Source organism: Trachypithecus francoisi, unplaced genomic scaffold (assembly GCF_009764315.1).
Source record: "Trachypithecus francoisi isolate TF-2019V2 unplaced genomic scaffold, Tfra_2.0 Lachesis_group13, whole genome shotgun sequence".
NCBI lineage: Eukaryota > Metazoa > Chordata > Mammalia > Primates > Cercopithecidae > Trachypithecus > Trachypithecus francoisi.
The window spans coordinates 117787758-117809282 of record NW_022681458.1 but is presented as its reverse complement, the minus strand read 5'-3'; the positions used below and the strand labels follow the sequence as shown (position 1 = coordinate 117809282).

General features: G+C 47.4%; 2 pseudogenes; both read right to left on the bottom strand.

The window, feature by feature from the left end:
• LOC117095273 overlaps window positions 1-21525 on the bottom strand; it is a 1129150-nt pseudogene that overhangs the window by 17119 nt on the left and 1090506 nt on the right.
• On the bottom strand, window positions 835-6475 carry LOC117094241 (annotated as a pseudogene).

Here is a 21525-nt window from a genome sequence, read left to right as displayed (position 1 = left end):
CCCCCCTCCCCCTGCATACTAGGAAAGATATCACAGAGTGGGTGTTCACCTCCTGTGATATGGGGATTAATACCATCTTCTCCCCCTCCGGATATCAGGAAGAGTATCACACGGGGTGTACAGTGTCTGCGATACTGGGAGTAATATCAACCTCTCAGACTTGGAATATGAAGAAGAATATCACAGGGTGGATGTTCACCCCCTGCCGTATTGGGAGTAATTGATAAAAAGTGGATTAAAATGTTAACGATTTGGAATGGTAATTAATATTAATATCACCATTAATAATCAAATAATGATATCCGCCATGGATGTTACTTAAATCAATACAAAGTGATGCTGGTAAGAAAATAATGATTAGTATTAGGGACTAACAATATTGTTCAATGACATTAATATTAATAATTAATAGTAAGCGTGCATAATCATGTAATTAAAATCTCCAAAATTAACAATGGTATCCTATTATTAGTACCATTGATAATTATTAAAATGGATCGTTGATGTGTAGTGACCATATTATTACTCCTAATACCACAGGCAGTGTACAGGTACCCGGAGTCCCCAGCCGCCGCCACGCCCCGGCCCCCGGCGGCTGGCGACCCCCCATCGCCGGGGGCTGGGAGACCCACCCCGCCGCGATCCGGGCCCCCCAGCCGCCTCCACGCCCCGCCCCCGGCGGCGGGCGGCCCCTGGTAGCCGAGGGGTTGGGGACCCACGCCCCCCGATCCGGGGCCCCAGCAGCCGCCGCGCCACGCCCCCCAGGGGACAGGTGCCCCCGATCGCCGTGGGGAGGGAGGCCCACCCCCAGCGATCCCGGGCCCCCAGCAGCCGTCACGCCACGCCCCCGACGGTTGGGGGCCCCTGATCGCCGGTGGGTGTGGGACCCACGCCCCCCATCCGGTCCCCTAGCAGACGCCACGCCTCGCTCCCCGGCCTAATGGACGTGGCGTGGCGACGGCTGGGGGCGTGACGTGGCGTCCCCCAGTCGCCGAGGTGCGTGGCGTGGCAGGTGCTCTGGGCCCGGATCGGGAGTGGTGTCTCACCACCCGGCGATCGGGGGCCCCCAGTCCCCGGGTGGCGTGGCGTGGTGGCTGCTGTGGTCACCATCAGCTTGGGACTACAAGCTGATGAAAAACGGGAAGTTTCATTTCCGGCTTCCATGTAAACGTTCATACTGGGCCATAAAAGAAGATGAATTAGATATGCCCTTATCCTGAATATATATATTTATATTTTCTTTTATATATAGAGATAGAGAGAAAAAGAGAGAGACAGAGTCAAGCTCTGTCACCCAGGCTGAAGAGCGCTTGCGGGATCTCAGCTCACTGCAACCTCCGCCTCCAGGTTCCATCGATTCTCCTGCCTCAGACTCCTAAGTGGCTGGGACTATAGTTGCGCACCACCACATCCCGCTAAATTTTGTATTTTTAGTAGAGATGGAGTTTTGCCTTGTTGGTCAGGCTATTCTCAGTCTCCTGAGCTCGTGATCCACCCGCCGTGGCCTCCCAAAGTACTGGGATTACAGGCTGGAGCCACCACATCTGGCCTATCCTGCATATTTAAAATTAATTGAGTTTAATAAAACAGAGCAGAGAGAGAGAAATAGTGGCCCGCCCAGCAGCTCTGAAGCTATCTCATGGAAGGTTTAGTGGGGAATCCTGACCCAAGTCCAATCTCCAAGCTCTAGACATTTCACCAACAAAACAGGAAGCCAACACATTCTGGATCTTCTTTCCAAGATAAAATTGACTATTTGTAATATTTTTTTTCAGAGACAACGGAAGCTGAAAAATAATTACTGAGAAAGGAGGAACTTTTCTAGAAGAACTTAAATCCAAAAGACTATGGGATAGTAGTGGGAAGTGGAGGAGAACAAAAAAGCCATGCAAAGTAAAATCAGGAAGCAAAACAAACGTTTTAGAACAGCCAAGTGTGGGGAGTTGGAAAGTGAAGCTTTGAGTAGAAACCAGAGTTACAAAATTTCAGAGCTGGAAGGAGCCTTATAAGGAAGCAGAATTGGGCCCGAGGACTAAATATTTGCCAAAAATCACACAGGCAATTAGTGGCAGACAAGAGAGGACCTTCATTTTTATGCAACCTCTGCCTCCTGGGTTCAAGAGATTCTCCTGCCTCAGCCTCTCCAGTAGCTGGGATTGCAGGCACATGTCCCCACGCCCGGCTACTTTTTCTTTTTAGTAGAGACGGGATTTCACCTTGTTGGTCAGGCTGTTCTGAAACTCCTGACCTCCTGATCCGCCTGCTTCAGCCTCCCAAAGTGCTGGGATTACGGGCGTGAGTCACTGCTCCCCACCCATTGTAATGAGTTCTATTTTGATTAATAAAGATGTGTTGCAGCCTAGTTATAAAAATTTAAAATTCATGGTCCAAAACCACAATTACTTTGGCACCAACCTAATAACATAAGAATTAAAAGAGATCTTTATATTAAAGAGCCCATGGATGATGAAATAATAAAGAATATTACAATCTCCATAACCCACAAACTTGGTAACTTAGACCAACTGGATGAATTAAAAGACACAATCTATTAAGACTAAAACACAGGAGAAATAGGTCATCTAAATATATGCATATCTATTAATAAAATGGAATCAATACCTAATAACCTTACAGAAAACTTACGTATTCCCAAAATCCGACATTCTGTCATGTTAGTCTAACTGGTGGAATTCGGGAATTTCCATTTTGATAAGAACATAGGTGAATTGCACACATTTAATTTTAGTGCTCATTGGTCAGGAAACCTATGTCCACTATAGGATACTGCAGAGCAATGCGTTATGGAGAATTTAGGCAAGATAATATGATTTTCAGAGTTAAAGGAAGACAACCTGTTTTATGTACAGTCATTCCTCATAATATCACAGGGGATACCATATTGAAACTTTGGGGTATCCCCAGGGATGATTCTTATTTGAGCCACATGTGAATTTCAGACACGGAGGCTTCCCAACTTTGGTGGCTTTCAACAAATGTGGAAGTTAATCACAACCTATTTTGTGGAGGCATAAATTTTAATGAGCACTCACTTAACCTTTTATTTTAAATATTACTTTTGTAAACTTTGCATTTCCAATTAGGTGAAATTTTAAACCTGTTTCAGTTCTTATCCACTTTTTTTTTTTTTTTTTCTGAGATGGAGTCTTGCCCTGTCACCCAGGCTGGAGTGCAGTGGCATGGTCTTGACTCACTGTAACCTCCGCCTCCCAGGTTCAAGCAATTCTCCTGCCTCAGCCTCCCAAGTAGCTGGGATTACAAGTGCCTGCCACCACGCCCAGCTAATTTTTGTATTTTTAGTAGAAATGTGGCTCCCCTATGTTGGTCAGATTGGTCTTGAACCCCTGACTTTGTGATCTGCCTACCTCGGCCTCCCAAAGTGCTCAGATTACAGGCCTGAGCCACCGCGCCCAGCCTCTCCACATTTTTTAGGCCGAGGGGAGTAAGGGTTGCTTTAAGTTATCAGGGACTCCCATGTACCCACCCCATTTGTGTCAATTTCTTCCTTCAGAGTTCTTCAAATCAGCATCACCATTGTTAAAGGCCTCCCGCATGGTAATAATTGTGCTACAGGGTTTTATGAACAGGAAGTTTATGTTTGATTGAATTAACCTCCTTGCTGTGGCATAAGGGGGCTATAAGTGTTTTCATCAATTATGAGGTGGGTTCACTGTGCAATGGCTACCAACATTTCTGAGTACAATGAGACCAAACACATTCATACATAAATTCCATGAAGTGAATTTGTTACTTACAAACAGCAAACAGAAGACAACAGCAGTCTGGGATTCAATATGAACCGCTACCGCAAGATCAGGAAAGCTACCCAGAGCAGATGGATGGAGTTTTGACTGTAAATGCTTCACTTGCACTACAACTGAGGGACCCCAGAAAGGAACCCACCTTGGGTTTTCTCACACGATGTGGTTTGCTGGACACAAACGTTAAAGGACATTCTGTTTCGAGCAGGGACTCTAACAGAGCCTGGGCTGTCCTGACCAATGTCACCTGATTATCAGGATATTGCATTCCCAGCATATCATACAGTTATCTTGAGAACTACCAGTAAGAAAGGGAGGAAAATGGCCCTGTACCCTTAAAACTAAAGGATCAGGATATTTGTTGTGACAGAGGCACAGACAGTAGCGACAGAGTGTTCTTGTGAGCCACCTACTAGTTCTCTTGACCGCAGCGTGGCACCTGACCTCTTTTCTCTTTCCTTTCAATGGAAACTGTTTCAGAATATTTTGAATATTTTGAGTTTCTACATCTAAAGAGTTGAGGCACATGATCACTGGCAGTGTAGACTCTCTGCATGGTTACAGGAAAGAGTTCAGGAGCCCATCAAGCCACACTGGTGGAGACCACCTAATCCTCCAGAGAGTGCCACTCCATCTTCCTGGGGTTAGCTCCACATGTAGTAAGGCCATTATGTCTAAGGCCGGCAAGACTTGAGTCTGAAGATTCGACTTTTGGCATGCTGATGAGCAGCAGTGACAAGAAAATCCCACACACAGGCTACGTGTAACTTGTGTAACATTTCATATATTTTTTCCAAGCACTGCACTATCATTAATTTGCATCAGGCTTTCCAAATTAGAAAAGCTTCACTTACAGAATTTATTTCCAGTGGGAGATTTCACATGACTTTTCAAGTGAACGTGAAAACTGAAAATATTCTTGCACTTTCTAAACTATTAGAGTTTTAATCCAGTGTACGTTCTTGTATTTACAAGGTCCAGCCAGCTACAGTGTGCATTTTCATATATGCTTGAGTGGGTATGAGAGAAATGAAACATTCCCACATTCTGGACATTCCTAGGGTTTTTCTCAGGAATGAGCTGATGTCATTCAAAGGAACTAACACAACTGAAGGCCTCACCACAAATTTAAATTCAAAAGGCTTTTCTCCAGTCTGAGGCCTCCCAAATTTTCACAAACAGGAAAATCTGAAGGCTTGACCACATTTCCTACATTCTTAAGGTTTCTCTGCAGCGTGAGCTCTTTCATGTTTGAGGGAATGGGAAAGAGTAAATGTTTTACCACATTTCTTACATTCAAGGGGCTTTATTTATTTATTTATTTATTTTTGAGATGGAGTCTCACTCTGTCGCCAGGCTGGAGTGCAGTGGCACAATCTCGGCTCACTGCAACCTCTGCCTCCTGGGTTCAAGTGATTCTCCTGCCTCAGCCTCCTGAATAGCTGGGATTACAACCATATGCTATGTTACCTAAGGCCTAAGGCCCAACCTCCCTATGTTTGCTAAGGCCCCGCCCTCTCTGCACAGCTCGCTCCCCATTGGCCGGGGGGCGGGCCCTAGGCGCCCGGCTCCGCTGGGGGCGGGGCGGCGAGCGGCGGGCGGGGCCCTGTACACCTGCACGGTGTGTGTCCCGGCCTCAGCCCAGAGCCAGCTGCAGCTCCTTGATCCGAGCCGGATCCTGAGCGGGGAACACGGGTTGAAGAGGCGGCGGCGGCGGCCCCGCCCAGGGGCTCCCATGTTGAGGCTGCTGCGTCTCTGTTGGCTGCTCAGCTGCGCTCTAGTCGGCCCAGGCGCCGCGGCGAGGAGCTAGGGCTGGGAGGCGGCGGCCCGAGGTGAGACTGGACGACGGGCGACGGGGTCTCCGGACCAGGCGGGGGTCTCTGCGCCGGGCGTGGCGGCTCCGAGCGGGGTCCGCAGGCTCCGGGGTTGGGACCCCGGGTCCGTGCGCCTGGGCTTGGTCTCCGCCTCGGGTGGCACCGGGGGCTTCACGTCTGCTGTGATACCCCGTGGGCCAGCGCGGGGCTTTTGGGCGCCCTGCGGGTGCGGGCCGGTCCGCACTGCTCCCCGGCTCCTCGCTTCTGCCGCGGAGGGGACTGCATGGACCCGGGCGCTGGCTTCTGCCCTGTCCTCCGCGGCCTGGCTGGTCCCCGCGTGCGGCAGAGTGGGCCCTGCATGGACCCACTCATGGAACGGGGTCCGGGTCACTGCGTGTGGAGACTCCAACGCCCTCCCCGCCCTCCCTCGCAGTGAGGCTGCTTCGCCAGACTCACCGAGGGGACTGCGCGGACCCTCAGACCAGGGAGTCCGTGACTCTGGGTGGAGGCTCTTTCCTGGCCCCGCATGATGGCTTCCTGAGTGTTTTGTCACTTATCTAGGTGGCTGCGTGGACCCGCGCGTGTGGGTCCTGGCTGCCCTGCTAGTGGGGCTGTGCGCCGCCCCGTGACTCGTCTGGGTCGACCCCGCCTGGGACGCGCGTGTAGTGGGGGTCTGTGCGCGGGGTGCGCCGTTGCTGGGGGCATACTGCCCCCGCCCCGTGATTTATCCTCTCACTTGCTGGGCGGGAGAAAGCGAAAGGCGCGGCCCGGAGCTGTCGCGCAGCGGCCTCACCGACCTCTGCCCAGGCCGGCGGGTCCCGGGGGGCGAGGGGTTGTCACCGCGTGTCCCACCGCTGCACTTCCTGCTCTGGCCTTCGGCTGGGCTCTGATTGGTGGAAGCAGGGTCCTTCTGCCTGGCGCTTCTTGATTTCTTCCGTTAGTAATGGGAAGAAAAAAAAATCTGGGAAGCCAGATTGAACTTTGTAGCTCTCAGCGCCTGGAGAGTGGAAGAAACTCTCCCAAGAATTTGGCGGGCTGAAAATGCGTTTCAAGTAGGAGCATCCACACCCACGGAAGGAGGCCAAGGCAGTTACAGTTAGAGGTCAGATTTATGAGGGGGGAGCCAGGATGAGGTCCATAGGTGGGGAGACTCCGACCTCAGCTTGAGGGGAAGACCTGATGCTGCCCCTCAGACGCGTATTTCTCAGCCACCAGAGAAAGTGGAATCACTCCTTAGTGAATGCTTTCATCAAACATTTGAAAAACCTGTAATGTCCCAGGAAGCATAATCAAACTGGACAGTTTTCCCCTTTTAAGAGTGTTAAACGTCCCGGAGACAAACAGCAGAAGGCTCAAGGAGTCCAAATGCTCAACCTGAAGTTCTTTCTGAACAAGAGATGGTGTATAAGTAACAGGCATACGAGACAAAACTGAACTAATCACTGCAGCTGTGGCTCCTAGCCCTGTAGCATGTCATGCAGGCCTTTTGCCTTCTCTTCCCTCCGCTGTCCCAGACCCCAAGGCTACAGCCCACCTCCAGTCATCAGCTCCTGCCGACCCATTGCTATGAACTCTGTCTCGGTGGCTCCCTTCTGTCTGAAGTTTTGCTTGTTCTCCTGAAGTCCTGGTCTTTAAGAGCTTATGATCTGCAGGGACAGATTGGCTTTGGGCAGTACATAGTTAACTGTAGCACAGCTTGAAAAATGCTCTGATAGAGGTGGGCAGGCAGTTTGTACATGCGGGTAAGTGCGAGGTCCTTTTTCAATACCATGAATTCAAGTATTCATGCTATTTAAAATCTGCACTTCTTTGACTCTCCAGAGGGTTTTAGATTAATTTTTTTTCTATTACTTCCTAGTGTTTGTTTCATAGTTCAGAGTACTTGATTAAAACTTACCAGGTCGGCTGGGTGCGGTGACTCACGCCTGTAATCCGAGGACGTTGGGAGGTCTAGGCAGGCGGATCACTTGAGGTCAGGAGTTCGAGACCAACCTGGCCAACATGGTGAAACCCTGTCTCTACTAAAAATAGAAAAATTAGTTGGGCGTGGTGGTGGGCTCCTGTAATCGCAGCAGTTCAGGAGACTGAGGCAGGAGAATAACTTGAACCCAGGAGGCGGAGGTTGCAGTGAGTGAAATGGCTCCACTACACTCCAGCCTGGGCCATAGAGTGAGACTTCCTCTCAAAACAAAAACAGAAACAATGTACTGGGTCTACCTCTGGCTCTGGAAATTTCCTGGAAGGTCTTCTCTTCTGGGCTTCATTTTTCTCACGTTTGAGGATCGTAAATGACATAATTTCCAAGAATTGTTGCCCTACACCTTTAATTCTTTCAAGCAAATATAGTAGAGAAAAATTCTCTTCCCCGCAATGGTGTAAGGAAGTCTCTCACAGAAGGGGACACTTGGGTATGGAGAAGACACAGGATATATATATATGTATATATATATGTTTTTTTTTTTTTATTTGGAGTCGGAGTTTTGCTCTGTTGACAAGGCTGGAGCGCAGTGGCAGGATCTGTCCTCATTGCAAGCTCCGCCTCCCGGGTTCACTCCATTCTCCTACCTCAGCCTTCCAAGCAGCTGGGACTATAGGCGCCTGCCACCATGCCCGGCTAATTTTTTGTATTTTTAGTAGAAACAGGATTTCACTGTGCTATCCGGGATGGTCTCAATCTCCTGACTTCGTGATCTGCCCGCCTCGGCCTTCCAGAGTGCTGGGGATTACAGGTGTGAGCCACCGTGCCTGGCCGACAGAGGCTATATTTTTGAGGTCTACATTTCAGAGTTCTTTTCTCTAGCCCTGGCCTGGGTCCCAAACAGGGAACTTAATTCACTCTATCACTGAAGTATACTCTTGCTTTGATGCCATTGCTATGTTGTCCTAGAGATTTGCTGTGGCTGCCAGGAGTGTTTCATAGTTAAGAACTGATGCAATCTCTCTTTTGTCAGTGTATGAGTCTATAAACTATCTTGTTTCCTTTAGTATTATCTCCCTGGAACTGGAAGGTCAGAGATGAAGTTTTCTTAGATTCTAAGTCTCACTCTTTGGTATCTACCTTTGTCTGTCTCCCATGTCACCTGCTGTTTTTTTTTTTTGCCACCTGTTTTTCATTTTAATGTTTTTATTGGATAGATGTCTATTATTGGGGGCTACCTCAAAACATTTTTGGATGTTGACAGGATATAATTATGAAAAATGTGTAAAAGATACCTTACTCTAGTTCTTTTGAGCAGAGGATTTCGTTTCGATATGTGGCCCTAATAAAGCTTTTGTTAAGTCCAAGTACTTTGTGAACTTCAGTTCCCTCACCTGTAAAATGGCGTTAGTTGTTAGTGATACCTGTTCTGCCTAACTCAGGAGATTGTTTTAAGGATGAAATGAAATCATGAATGTAATGGAATTTTGTAAATTTTAAATGAAATATTGTATTACCTAAGATTTTTTTTTTAATGCTGTATTAAGAATGGACTGAGGCCGGGCGCGGTGGCTCAGGCCTGTAATCCCAGCACTTTGGGAGGCTGAGACGGGCGGATCACGAGGTCAGGAGATCGAGACCATCCTGGCTAACACTGTGAAACCCCGTCTCTACTAAAAACTACAAAAACTAGCCGGGCGAGGTGGCGGGCGCCTGTAGTCCCAGCTACTCGGGAGGCTGAGGTAGGAGAATGGCGTGAACCCGGGAGGCGGCGCTTGCAGTGAGCTGAGATCCGGGCACTGCACTCCAGCCCCGGCGACAGAGTGAGACTCCGTCTCAAAAAAAAAAAAAATGGAGTGAATCTGGGTTTTCCTTTGAAATCCCAAATGTTTAATGTTCAGAGAAGTTTTAATGTGTCTGTTGGGGAGCTTCATTAGGATTATTTTCTATCTTTAATTGGCCAGTATTGTTTTATATTTTAGCATTTTTGGGGACCATCAACATTTGTGTTTCAGTTATCATTAATATTTTACAAAGTTATAAAATGTGCATGATTTAGTCTTTAACAATCTCTTCAATTATTTACATTCCCATGTAAAACATGAAGTAATGAAGGTCCATGTAAATAACATTCCCACGCTTTAATGAAGCATAATTTCTTGACATTGCAGTTTCTAAGTGCTCTGTCTTGAGGTTGGGAAAGCTAAAGGACAGTTAAAGGGCAGTCAGAGGTCAAGGTCAGCAAAGCATCACCTTTGACATTTGAAATCCAGCAGCAGGTATCACAGTGAACCCCATTCCAGCATCCAGGAAGTTTCTCTGCCATGCCTCTCCTCCAGCCACCTCGGAATCTGTGTCTGCAGTGTTGGTCCTGCTTTCCTGTCTCTCCTCTGCCTTTCCTTTCTCTTCACCAACTTCTACCGAGTGCCTCTGATGTCCCAGACAGTGGCAGTGGGAGTACAAAGGCTAATAAACCCGGCCCTGGTCCTCAGAGAACTTATACTTTCTGTGCAGATATTAAGTTATACTGTCATATATAGTGTTGACAAACATTGATACAGATTTCCTGTGAAGTGCAGAAGCACCGTCGTAGAGGCAGAGATGCAGAGGCAGCACTGGTGACTCACACATGGAGAGCTGGAGTTCTTGGTCTAGTGGGAGAAACTGACCTGGACATCATTTCAGTGCAGCGGAGTGAGTGCTGGGATGGGCTCCCTCGGGGCATCTGGGGCTGGGTTTGTCTGGTGTTTCGTCTCCTGCCTGGTCCTTAGAATGTATCAGTAAGATGAGCATTGGGAGGTTTCTAAGTGAAAGGAAAGGCAATCACTTACCTGAAACCTGAAATTTGTAGGTGTTCTGGGCCATTTGTAATTCACTGGATCTTTTTTGTCAGAGCAAGTCTATCATCTCTTTTGGATGGAGTGTGGCCAGCCCTGCCTTGCGATGTAAGGAAATCGGGAAACGCTTGTCAGGTGACAACACCGTGCCAGACACTCTTCTAGAGGTTTCCACGTAAATCACTGTATTCATTTCTGTTACTGCTTTACCACATTTCCACATATTTCGTGGCTTAAAACAATTGAAATTGTATCATCTCACAGTTCTGTAGGGCAGAAGCCTGACGTGGGTGTCACTGGGCAAAAATCACCATGTGGTCTGGGCTACATTCCTCATTGGAGAATTGTTTCCAAGCGCTTTTGCCAAATCTAGTTCCTTGTGGTTGCAGGACTGAGGTGTCTGTTCCCTTGCTGGCCATCTGTTGGGGGCTGCCCTCAGCTCCTGAGGCCTCTATCTGGTCTTTGCACGTGGTCCCATCAGCTCAGGACTAGCTGGGCCAGGGACGTGGTCAGGCTCTCCCGTTCCCCTGTGTGCATTTCTCTTCTTCCACTCGGAGAAAGTTCTATGCCCTATTTTAAAATATTTTTTTGAGGTGGAGTCTCGCACTGCTGGCCAGGCTGGAGTGCAGTGGCGTGATCTCAGCTCGCTGCAACCTCTACCTCCCGGGTTCAAGTGATTCTCCTGCTTCAGCCTCCTGAGTAGCTGAGACTACAGGTGCCCGCCACGATGCCCGACTAATTGTTGTACTTTTAGTAGAGATGGGGTTTCACCATTTTAACCAGGGTAGTCTCCATCTCTTGATCTCGTGATCCGCCTGTCTTAGCCTCTCAAAGTGCGGAGATTACAGGCGTGAGCCACCTCGCCTGGACAGTTGTATGCTTTTAGAGGCTCATGGGATTAGATTGGACCTCCCTGGATAGCCCAGGATCCTTCTCCTAAGGCCTGTGGCAAAGCCCTTTTGCTGCGTGACATAGTCACAGGTCTCGGGGGTTGGAATCTCCCACCACAGTTACCGATCCACTTACTACAGCAGCCTGGGAGGTGCTTTTCATTGCCCCTGGTAAACAGATACCATTTTTTTTTTTTTTTTTTTTTTTTTTTTTTGCAAATTGGCAGGAACATGAAGATCCTTCTTTTTTTTTTTTTTGAGATGGAGTCTCATTCTGTTGCCCGGGCTGGAGAGCAGTGGTGCGATCTTGGCTCACCACAACTTCCACCTCCTGGTTCAAGCAGTTCTCCTGCCTCAGCCTCCTGAGTAGCTGGGACTACAGGCACGTGCCACCAAGCCCGGCTAATTTTTGTATTTTTAGTACAGACGGGGTTTCAGTATGTTGACCAGACTGGTCACAAACTCCTGACCTCGTGCTCCACCCACTTTGGCCTCCCAAAGTGATAGGATTACAGGCATGAGCCATTGCACCCAGCCATGAAGAACCTTCTTAAATGAAAAAACCATTCCTCTGACTTGATGTGAGGCTGTTGGTGAGACTGATAGCAGTGGAGACAGGTCCGTCAGAAATGGAGCTAAACTTTGTGTTTTGGAGTATTTTGATGGCCTGCCCTGATGATGTAAGTTTTGCTAAGAAGTCATTAGAGTAATTCCTCTACTGGAAGAAACACCCATATGGGGAATTTGGGACCTTGCCTTTTCAAGTTTTTTTTTTTTTTTTTTTTTTTTTTTTTTTTTTTTTTTGAGACGGAGTCTCGCTCTGTCGCCCGGCCTGGAGTGCAGTGGCCGGATCTCAGCTCACTGCAAGCTCCGCCTCCCGGTTTACCGCCATTCTCCTGCCTCAACCTCCCGAGTAGCTGGGACTACAGGCGCCCGCCACCTCGCCCGGCTATTTTTTTCTATTTTTTAGTAGAGACGGGGTTTCACAGTGTTAGCCAGGATGGTCTCGATCTCCTGACCTCGTGATCCGCCCGTCTCGGCCTCCCAAAGTGCTGGGATTACAGGCTTGAGCCACCGCGCCCGGCCGCCTTTTCAAGTTTTACACAAAGGACTCTCCATGGGTGAAAAGGACATGATTCCAGGTCCATTTCTAGAATGGAAACAGCTGCATCAACCCAACAGCGATTCACATTCCTGCGTTTGAGAGAATCCGATTGTTTCAAGGCTGAAGCCAAAAGCCCAATAAACAATGTTTGTACCTTTTTTCATAGTTAGGAATTAGGTGCATCCTGTGGTCAAGAAAATAACTGATGGTGGTCACCAAGTAGTTTAAAACCAAGCAGGATCTCATTTTATCATGTGGGTGTTTTTGATTTTTTAAATGAAGTTTTTATTTTCCTGTGCAATAAATGACAAGCTCTGACTTGAAATACATTTCCTTTAATAAACCAGAATCTAGGGCCGGGCGCGGTTGCTCACACATGTAATCCCAGACTTTGGGAGGCCGAGGAGGGCAGATCATGAAGTCAGGCTATTGAGACCAACCTGGCCATAGTGAAACCCTGCCTCTACTAAAAATACAAAAAATCAGCTGGGCATGGTGGCAGGCGCCTGTAGTCCCAGCTACTCGGGAGGCTGAGGCAGGAGAATGGCGTGAACCCGGGAGGCAGAGCTTGCAGTGAGCCGAGATCACACAGTGCACTCCAGCCTGGATGACAAAGCGAGACTCTGTCTCAAAAAAAAAGAAAAAATAAATCAGAATCTATAATCCTAAGGTTCTTAACCCAGCTCTCAGAAATTTATGACGTCCCCAAAATCCTGTGCAACAATTTTGTGTATATGCATCCATGTGTTTATGGGGAGACGATTTATAGCTCTCCATACATTTTCAAAGTGATTGGATTCCAAAAAATTTTAGAATACGCCACTTGGGCCTGGTGTGGTGGCTCACACCTGTAATCCCAGCACTTAGGGAGGCTGAGGCAGTAGGATCCACTGAGGTCAGGAGTTTAAGACCAGCAACATAGCGAGACCTCCAACTATACCAAAAAAAAAAAAAAAAGCTGGACGTGGCGGTGCACCCCTGTGGTTCTAGCTACACGGGAGGTTGATCACCTGATCCCAATAATTTGAGGCTGTAGTAAGAATTGCACCACAGCACTCCAGCCTGGGCAACAGAGGAAGACCCTCTCTCAAACAAAAACAAAAAACCATATCACTTAGTATACTATTGTTGTTGGTCAAGTATCAGATTTTGATTAAAAATTAAATACTTTTTTTTTTTTTTGAGACGGAGTCTCGCTCTGTCACCCAGGCTGGAGTGCAGTGGCATGGTCTCAGCTCACTGCAAGCTCTGCCTCCTGGGTTCATACCATTCTCCTGTCTCAGCCTCCTAAGTAGCTGGGACTACAGGTGCCTGCCACCACGCCTGGCTAGTATTTTGTATTTTTAGTAGAGATGGGGTTTCATCGTGTTAGCCAGGATGGTCTTGATCTCCTGACCTCATGATCTGCCCACCTTGGCTTCCCAAAGTGCTGGGATTACAGGTAAATACTCATTTTTAGCAAAGTGGTACAGGCGTACAGCTCTAAGAGTCAGAAATTAACAAGTCTTAGGACAAAATCCAGCAATCCCCTACCTTACCCTTCTCTACTCTGATCCCTGCTCCTTGGAGGTTACTGTGTTTATGTTTTAGCTTGTTCTTCTAGATTGTGTGAAAGACAGGGAGATGTCCTACTGTGGAAGACAAGGATTCAGGTTGCTTACCCTTCCCGCTCCTCCTGTTGCCCACGTTTTTCTCCCCCATCCTCTCAGTATAATTATTGTGATAGTGAGGCCAGGCATGGTGGCTCGTGACTTATCTCCGATTTTTGGGAGGCCGAGGCGGGCAGATCACTTGAAGCCAGGAGTTGAAGGCCAGCCTGGCCAACACAGTGAAACCCTGTCTCTACTAAAAAATGCCAAAATTAGTCAGTTGTAGTGTCGCACACCTGTAGTCCCAGCTACTCAGAAGGGTGAGGCACAGGAATTGCTTGAACCTGGGAGGTGGAGGTTGCAGTGAGCTGAGATCGCACCATGAGCTGAGACCGCACCACTGCACTCCAAACTGGGCAACAGAGGTAGACTCTGTCTCAAAAAAAAATTATCATGATAGTGGGATATATAGTACAATAGTTTATCTATTTAGTATTCTTCCTGGTTTTTGGCCCGGAGCTTCTAAAAGCATTGTAGCTTCCTGAGCGAAAGGAACATCATTGGTTGTAATATTTGGTCTTAGGTTTCCATACCTGACACAAGAGCTTCTAAGACTTTTGGAATCTCTGAGGTGATAGGAGTGTGTTTTGTATGATAATGAGATGACAGGTGGCTTTGGGCCCCTGGACAGGTCCAGGATCAGGGCTGGTTGCCAGAAGGATGAGTCATGATTAAAGAGTTGGATGTATCAGCCTCACCCCTACCTCTGGGAGAGGAGACGAGACAGGCGGAGATGAGCTAGTCACGGGTGGCCAATGACTTAATCATGTCTGTTATGAAAACTCCATAAATCCCTGTAAATATTGGGTTTGGAGAGCTTCTGGTTTGGTGAACTCATTTGGTGCTGGGGAAGAGGCACTTCCAGGGATGGCATGGGAGCCCCGACCTCTCTGCCCCATGGTGTGCTCTGTGCGTCTCTTGCATTTGGCTGTTCCTGTGTCCTCTTCTTTGTAATAAACCGGTAAGAGTAAGTAAGTGCCAAGCACTTTGCGTCTGTCACCTCAGGTGTTGTGGACAGTTGACCGGTTGAAGAATGCATTGCTATTATGTGAGGAACCTTGGCCTTTGAAAAAGCAGAACTAGATCCACGTTCTTGCCTGGTAACTGTAACTATCATCTAGTTTGTAAAGGGGAATGCAGTTCACTGAAAACTTCTTATGACAGTGGGGAAAGGATTGGGGTGTCTGCATTGGTTTGTGTCATATAGGTCATATGAAAGAGCATTTAGGCTGGAGGGAGACTTTTCATCTCTATAACTTTACTTTCACAGGACAATTCCATCATGATTTGAAGATTTTTGAGTCAAAACTACATTGTTCTGCTATGTGTTTTGGGGCAAATTTATACATACAATTTGCTTAAATATTTCAGAGAATACAAGAATATATGTGTGGGGTAAAAATCTGAAATTTGCATTCCCCCTTCTCTAGAAGTAACCATTGTGAATAGTTAAGTCTGTATTCCAGCTCTTTTGTATATTATAAATACACTGTGAATATATGAGTGTATGTATACATATATGTTTTATTTTTAGAGATGCAATATTGCTGTGTTGCCCATGCTAGTCTCAAACTCCTGGGCTCAAGTGACCCTCTCGCCTCAGCCTCCCAAAGTTTTGGAATTACAGGTGTGAGCCACGGCGCCTGGCCTGCATGAGTATATTTAGTAATTGCTAAGTTACTCTGTTCAATACGTGTCTGTTGAACTCCCCCACGTGCCAAGCATTGTTCTAAATACCTTTTACGCACTAATTCACTTAATTTTTAGAGCAGCTCTATTATTGTGGCCCTTTTACAGTGAGGAAACTGAACCACAGGGACGCTGGGGACGTTGTCTAACATCACACAGCCGGTGCTGTTGGAATTGAAGTTTGAACCCAGACAGCTGACTTCAGATCTCTTAGCTGTTATCATCGATGACACACCCAAACCTTAGGGCCGCCTCCCAAGCCTTGCCTGAGCTCTGCCTGAGTTCTGTGAGAGTCATGTATGTGATGTTTCTTTCCTTTTTTTTTTTTTTTTTGAGACGGAGTCTCGCTCTGTCGCCCAGGCTGGAGTGCAGTGGCCGGATCTCAGCTCACTGCAAGCTCCGCCTCCTGGGTTTACGCCATTCTCTCGCCTCAGCCTCCCGAGTAGCTGGGACTACAGACGCCCGCCATCTCGCCCGGCTAATTTTTTGTATTTTTTTAGTAGAGACGGGGTTTCACCGTGTTAGCCAGGATGGTCTCGATCTCCTGACCTCGTGATCCGCCCGTCTCGGCCTCCCAAAGTGCTGGGATTACAGGGTTGAGCCAGCGCACCCGGCCGTTTCTTTCCTTTTTAAGGACACGAGTCTTGGAATTGTCCCAGACCCTGGTGGGACCTCTTGAGGACCAAAACAGGGATTCTTCAAGCCTGTCCCAAGGCCAGATCTCTGATTGAGCTACTTGGAAGGTAGACGTGGAAGACAGTAATTTTGACAGAACAAAAAGTCAGGATGGCTGGGCTGACTCGGCCAGATGCGGTGGCTCATGCCTGTAATCCCAGCACTTTGGGAGGCCAAGGCAGGTGGATCACTTGAGGTCGGGAGTTCGAGAGCAGCCTGGCCAACAAGTTGAAACTCTTTCTCTACTAAAAATATAAAAATTAGCTGGACGTGGTGGGGGGTGCCTGTAATCTCAGGTGCTTGGGAGGCTGAGGCAGGAGAATTGTTTGAACCCGGGAGGCAGAGGTGGCAGTGAGCTAAGATTGCACCACTGATCTCCCACTTAGGTGACAGAGTGAGACTCCATCTCAAAAAAAATAAAAATAAAAATAAAAAAGAGGGAAGGGGAATAGCTGGGCTGACTCATCCTAAGGAAGAGGCCCTATAGCAGCGATAGGAACTTGGGCATTTGGGTGGAAAAGAAGGAAGGAAAAGATTCACCCATGGCGGTGACCTGGACTGCAGAAACCACACTAAACAGTCCACGTCCTGGAGCCTGGCCACCCCATTTGCTTCTCTTCTCCTTGGGTAGAAGGCGTGGGGAGCTTTCTACCCTGAAGGCTGAGCAGCGCAGCTTCTAACCAGGGTAGGCATTTGTCTGTCCCTGGGAATACAGACAGCATTCTCATAACCAGCCCGAATACTCCTGAACAGCTTTTTGTAGGGTGGGGCGGGGCGGGACAGAGGGTCATTTTGACTCATAGGTCCCTTTTCCACTTTCACTGCTGATAACCGTGTTACAGATTAAAGTTTTGTTTTTGATACTTAAGAGGGCTTAAGAGAGTGAGCTATTATAGCACATCTAAGTCTGCTAAAATAGAATCACGGGGCAGTGTAGGAAAATCTCTTCTAAATTATGGATCATATATGGTGAACGTTAGAAGCCATGTGTACCTAAGTTGAAAAATCAAAACATGTCTTGTATTTGGGTGACCCCGGTAAGTCTGGATCCCACTGCACCTTGTGTGAACACAGGATGCTGAGGTGTAGGGATCAACAAGCTTTTTCTGGAGGTCTTGCGCTTCTCCTTTGGGGTAAAGTGGGGTGACAGTAGGAGCGCAGAGCTGTTGAGCCCCTAATATTTGTCAGCTGTTTTACATGTGGGATTCCATTTAATACAATCTTGGAGGTGAAATTATTTTATTGAAGATGAAGATAGAGGCTTAGGGAAGTTAAGGAAATTGTTCAAGGTCACGTCATTTATGTTATTGCTGTTTTTTTTCTTTTTTTTTTTCTGAGACAGAGTTTTGCGCTTCTTGCCCAGGCTACAGTGCAGTGGCGCGATCTCGGCTCACCACAACCTCTGCTTCCCAGGTTCAAGGTATTCTCCTGCCTCAGCCTCCCGAGTAGCTGGGATGACAGGCATGCGCCACCACGCCAGGCTGATTTTGTATTTTTAGTAGGGACGGGGTTTTTCCATGTTGGTTAGGCTGGTGTTGAACTCCCAACCTTGGGTGATCCGCCCAACTCGGCCTCCCCAAGTGCTGGGATTAGAGGTGTGAGCCACCACGCCTGGCCAAGGCCATGTGATTTCTTAAGTGGAAAGAAAAAGTACTTGATGAACTCAGAAGTTTGACTTCAAGGCCCTTGATCTTTCCATAACACTGGTTCCTTCCCTGGTTGGTCTGAGTGACTGAAGAATTCAAGGAAGCTGTGTTTTGTGGAAAGAAGACCTGAGGGGTGTATGGTCTTTCCAGGCTTGGAATCTGCCATGCTGGGCTTCTGAATTGTATAGCTTGGCCATATAGAGAGAAGCCCGTCATTTAAGATTTATTCTTCGGGGGATATAAAGGAAGGCCGCCCACATGAGACGGGCAGAGGCGACATTCTCTGAGCTGCTGTGGCAAGGGAGTTGGCACCGTCACTTGCGTGTGGCAGAGACTGACATGCAAGTGAGTGGCGGATGAGGAGTGGGGAAGCTGCAGGGTGGAAAAGAACGGTTCCCAGGGGAGGATGTTGTGGGGGCTGGAGGCGGCTGTGCAGAAGTGGGGTGTTTTATGTGATTGGTTAGGGGTGCATCTGGCTTTCTCTGAATGATCCTAACTGGAAATAGGGGCCAAAATTAGGGTGGCTGTCAGTTTTGAGTCAAGTCCTGGCCACGTGGGACAGAGTTGTGGTTTAGTTTCTGGGTTGTGGAGAGAGAGCAGTCTGGCTTCCTATCTGATGTACTAGCCTGGCTGGCCTCCTGGCTGTTTCCTGTAGATAGGGGTTTGGTTTCCTGGGTGGGCAGCTACAGGTTGTGGTCTGAGTTCTGTCTTTATACATATGATCAGGCATGGTCTGTGTGTACATTCAGTCCCTCATTTTTCTTGTCAGTAAAAATATCAAATGACAAATTGGATACATTGGGAACTTTTCAGATGTCTATGTCCCCTGGAGGAAGTTTTCACGTTCACATTTAATCAGAATGAATATAAACAACTGGGCCATTTATCTTGAAGATTTAAAATAGGAAATCTTCAACAATACTACCTCAGCGCCATTGCCTCTCTGTCCATCGTTAGGGAATGTGTTTTTATCCACCGCCGGCTCATCGTCCGCCAGTTTGTGGTTGATCCACTTCTCTATACGTCTTGTCTTGTGTGCATCTCAGTGTTTGCTAGTGTTAGCTTTCTCCTTCGTCAGTGTAGTTTATTTGTGTAGCCTGTCTTAGTAGGAAGTTATTTGTGGAATTTGTGAATGGAAGGGACCTTGGAGGTCTGCCAGGTCAGCCCAGTGACTTTCAAGATAAATGGAAATACAGGGAACTGTTCCAGCTTCGTTGGTGGCCAAAGCAGGAATAGAAAGCAGTGTTCTTTGTGCCACAATGTCATTGGAAGACAACTCAATGTGGGCCTAAAATGCAGAGTAACTAATTTCATTTATCTCTGCTTATGACTCTTGTTATCAGACATTTTAAATGGACTTTAATGTGTTAGCAGGAATATGAAAAGTCCTGACTTGTTTACATAGAAGGTACTTTGTTGCCTACTCATTGGGTTGCTTTTTCAACAGGATTGAAAAGACATTGTTATAAACTGAATGTTTATGTCTCCCCCAGATTCTTGTACTGGAGCCCTAACTGTCAGTGTGATGGTAGTGGGGGATAGGACCTTTGGGAGGTGATTAGGGTTAGATGAGGTCATGAGTGTGGGCCCTGGTCTGACAGGATTAGTGCCCTTAGAAGAAGAGAAACCAGGCTGGGTGTGGTGCCTCACACCTGTAATCCCAGCACTTTGGGAGGCCGAGTGGGCAGATCATGAGGTCAGGAGATTGAGACCATCCTGAAACCCTGTTTCTACTAAAAATACAAAAATTAGTTACGTGTGGTGGCATGTGCCTGTAATCCCAGCTACTCGGGAGGCTGAGGCAGGAGAGTTGCTTGAACCAGGGAGTCGCAGGTTGCAGTGAGCTGAGATTGTGCCACTGCACTCCAGCCTGCTGACAGAGTGAGACTCTGTCTCAAAAAAAAAAAAAAAAAAAAAAGAGAAAGCAGAGAGCTCCCACTGCCCTGGTGTGAGGAAATAAGAGAAAGGTGGCTGTCTGTAAGCCAGGAAGAGGTCCCTGTCCCGGAACTCAGTTGGCTGACAGCTTGATCTTGGACTTCTAGCCTCCAGAGCTGTGAGAAATAAACTAATGTTTAAACCACACAGCCTATGGTGTTTATTATGGTATTTGCCTATGGTATTATGGCCATCTGGTTTGACTGATACAGAGATGGTTCCAGAATACTGTAGCCTGTGTTTAAGTTGGTGATGCCATGAAAATAAATGTGGTAGTTCATTCCTTTATATAAAGATAGCTCTGTGAACCCAGGGCCTTTGCTCACGTCTTAGTTGAGTCTTGTCTTCTTATTTTTATTTTTATTTTTTTTGAGACGGAGTCTGGCTCTGTCGCCCAGGCTGGAGTGCAGTGGCCGGATCTCAGCTCACTGAAAACTGCGCCTCCCAGGTTCACGCCATTCTCCTGCCTCCGCCTCCCAAGTAGCTGGGACTACAGGCGCCCGCCTCGTCGCCCGGCTAGTTTTTTGTATTCTTTAGTAGAGACGGGGTTTCACCGTATTAGCCAGGATGGTCTCGATCTCCTGACCTTGTGATCCGCCCGTCTCGGCCTCCCAAAGTGCTGGGATTACAGGCTTGAGCCACCGTGCCCGGCCGAGTCTTGTCTTCTTATAATACCTTCCTAAGTTCTCTTTCCCCCCTCTAATTTATATTATATATCTGGATTAAATCATATATGGTATGATTTTGTACTTTATAGCTATACAAACTTTTAGTGATTTTATTTCATTTTATTTGATTTTTGAGACATGCTCTTGCTCTGTTGCTCAGGCTGGAATGCAGGCGTGCCATCACAGCTCACTGTAACCCTAAATTCCTGGGCTAAAGTGATCCTCCCACCTCAGCCTCCTGAGTAGCTGGGACTACAGGTGTGCTATCCTGCCTAGCTAATTTTTAAAATTTTGTAAGGACAGAGTCTTCCTGTGTTGTCCAGGGTGGTTTCAAACTCCTGGCCTCAAGCAATCCTCTCACCTCAACCTCTCAAAGCACTGGATTACAGGCATGAGGCACCACACCCAGCCCAGTGATTTTTCGTTGTTAAGATCAAGGACGGGTTCCCTGGTTTGGCATTCAAGGCTCATGATCCGGGCGTGATATGCAAGTTTGGGTTTCAGTGTTTCCATTCCCGCCATCAGCCTTGCACTCCAGCTTGTTGCCTACGCCCTGTTCTGAAGCCCAGCCTGAGAGCTGCACTTAGAATTTATACCTTCTCATCTCTTCATCGTCTTCGCCTATGTTCTTATCTCCATCTGGGACATCATCTCCACATTTCTGTCTCTTTAAATCTTCTCTATCCTTCAAGACTTGAAATACTCACTTCCTTTACACGATCCCCGCTCTGACATCCAAGCTAGGCTTAATCGTTTTCCTTTGAATGCTGATAGTGCTTAATGTTTTTCATCCTTTAATTATGCAGCAGTCCTGTGTGTTAGATATTATTATTTCCCCAGTTTTTCATAGTTGCTTTGAAAATATTTGCTGTAGTCATATATTTTGAATATGTAATATGAGCGACATTCAAAAGGTC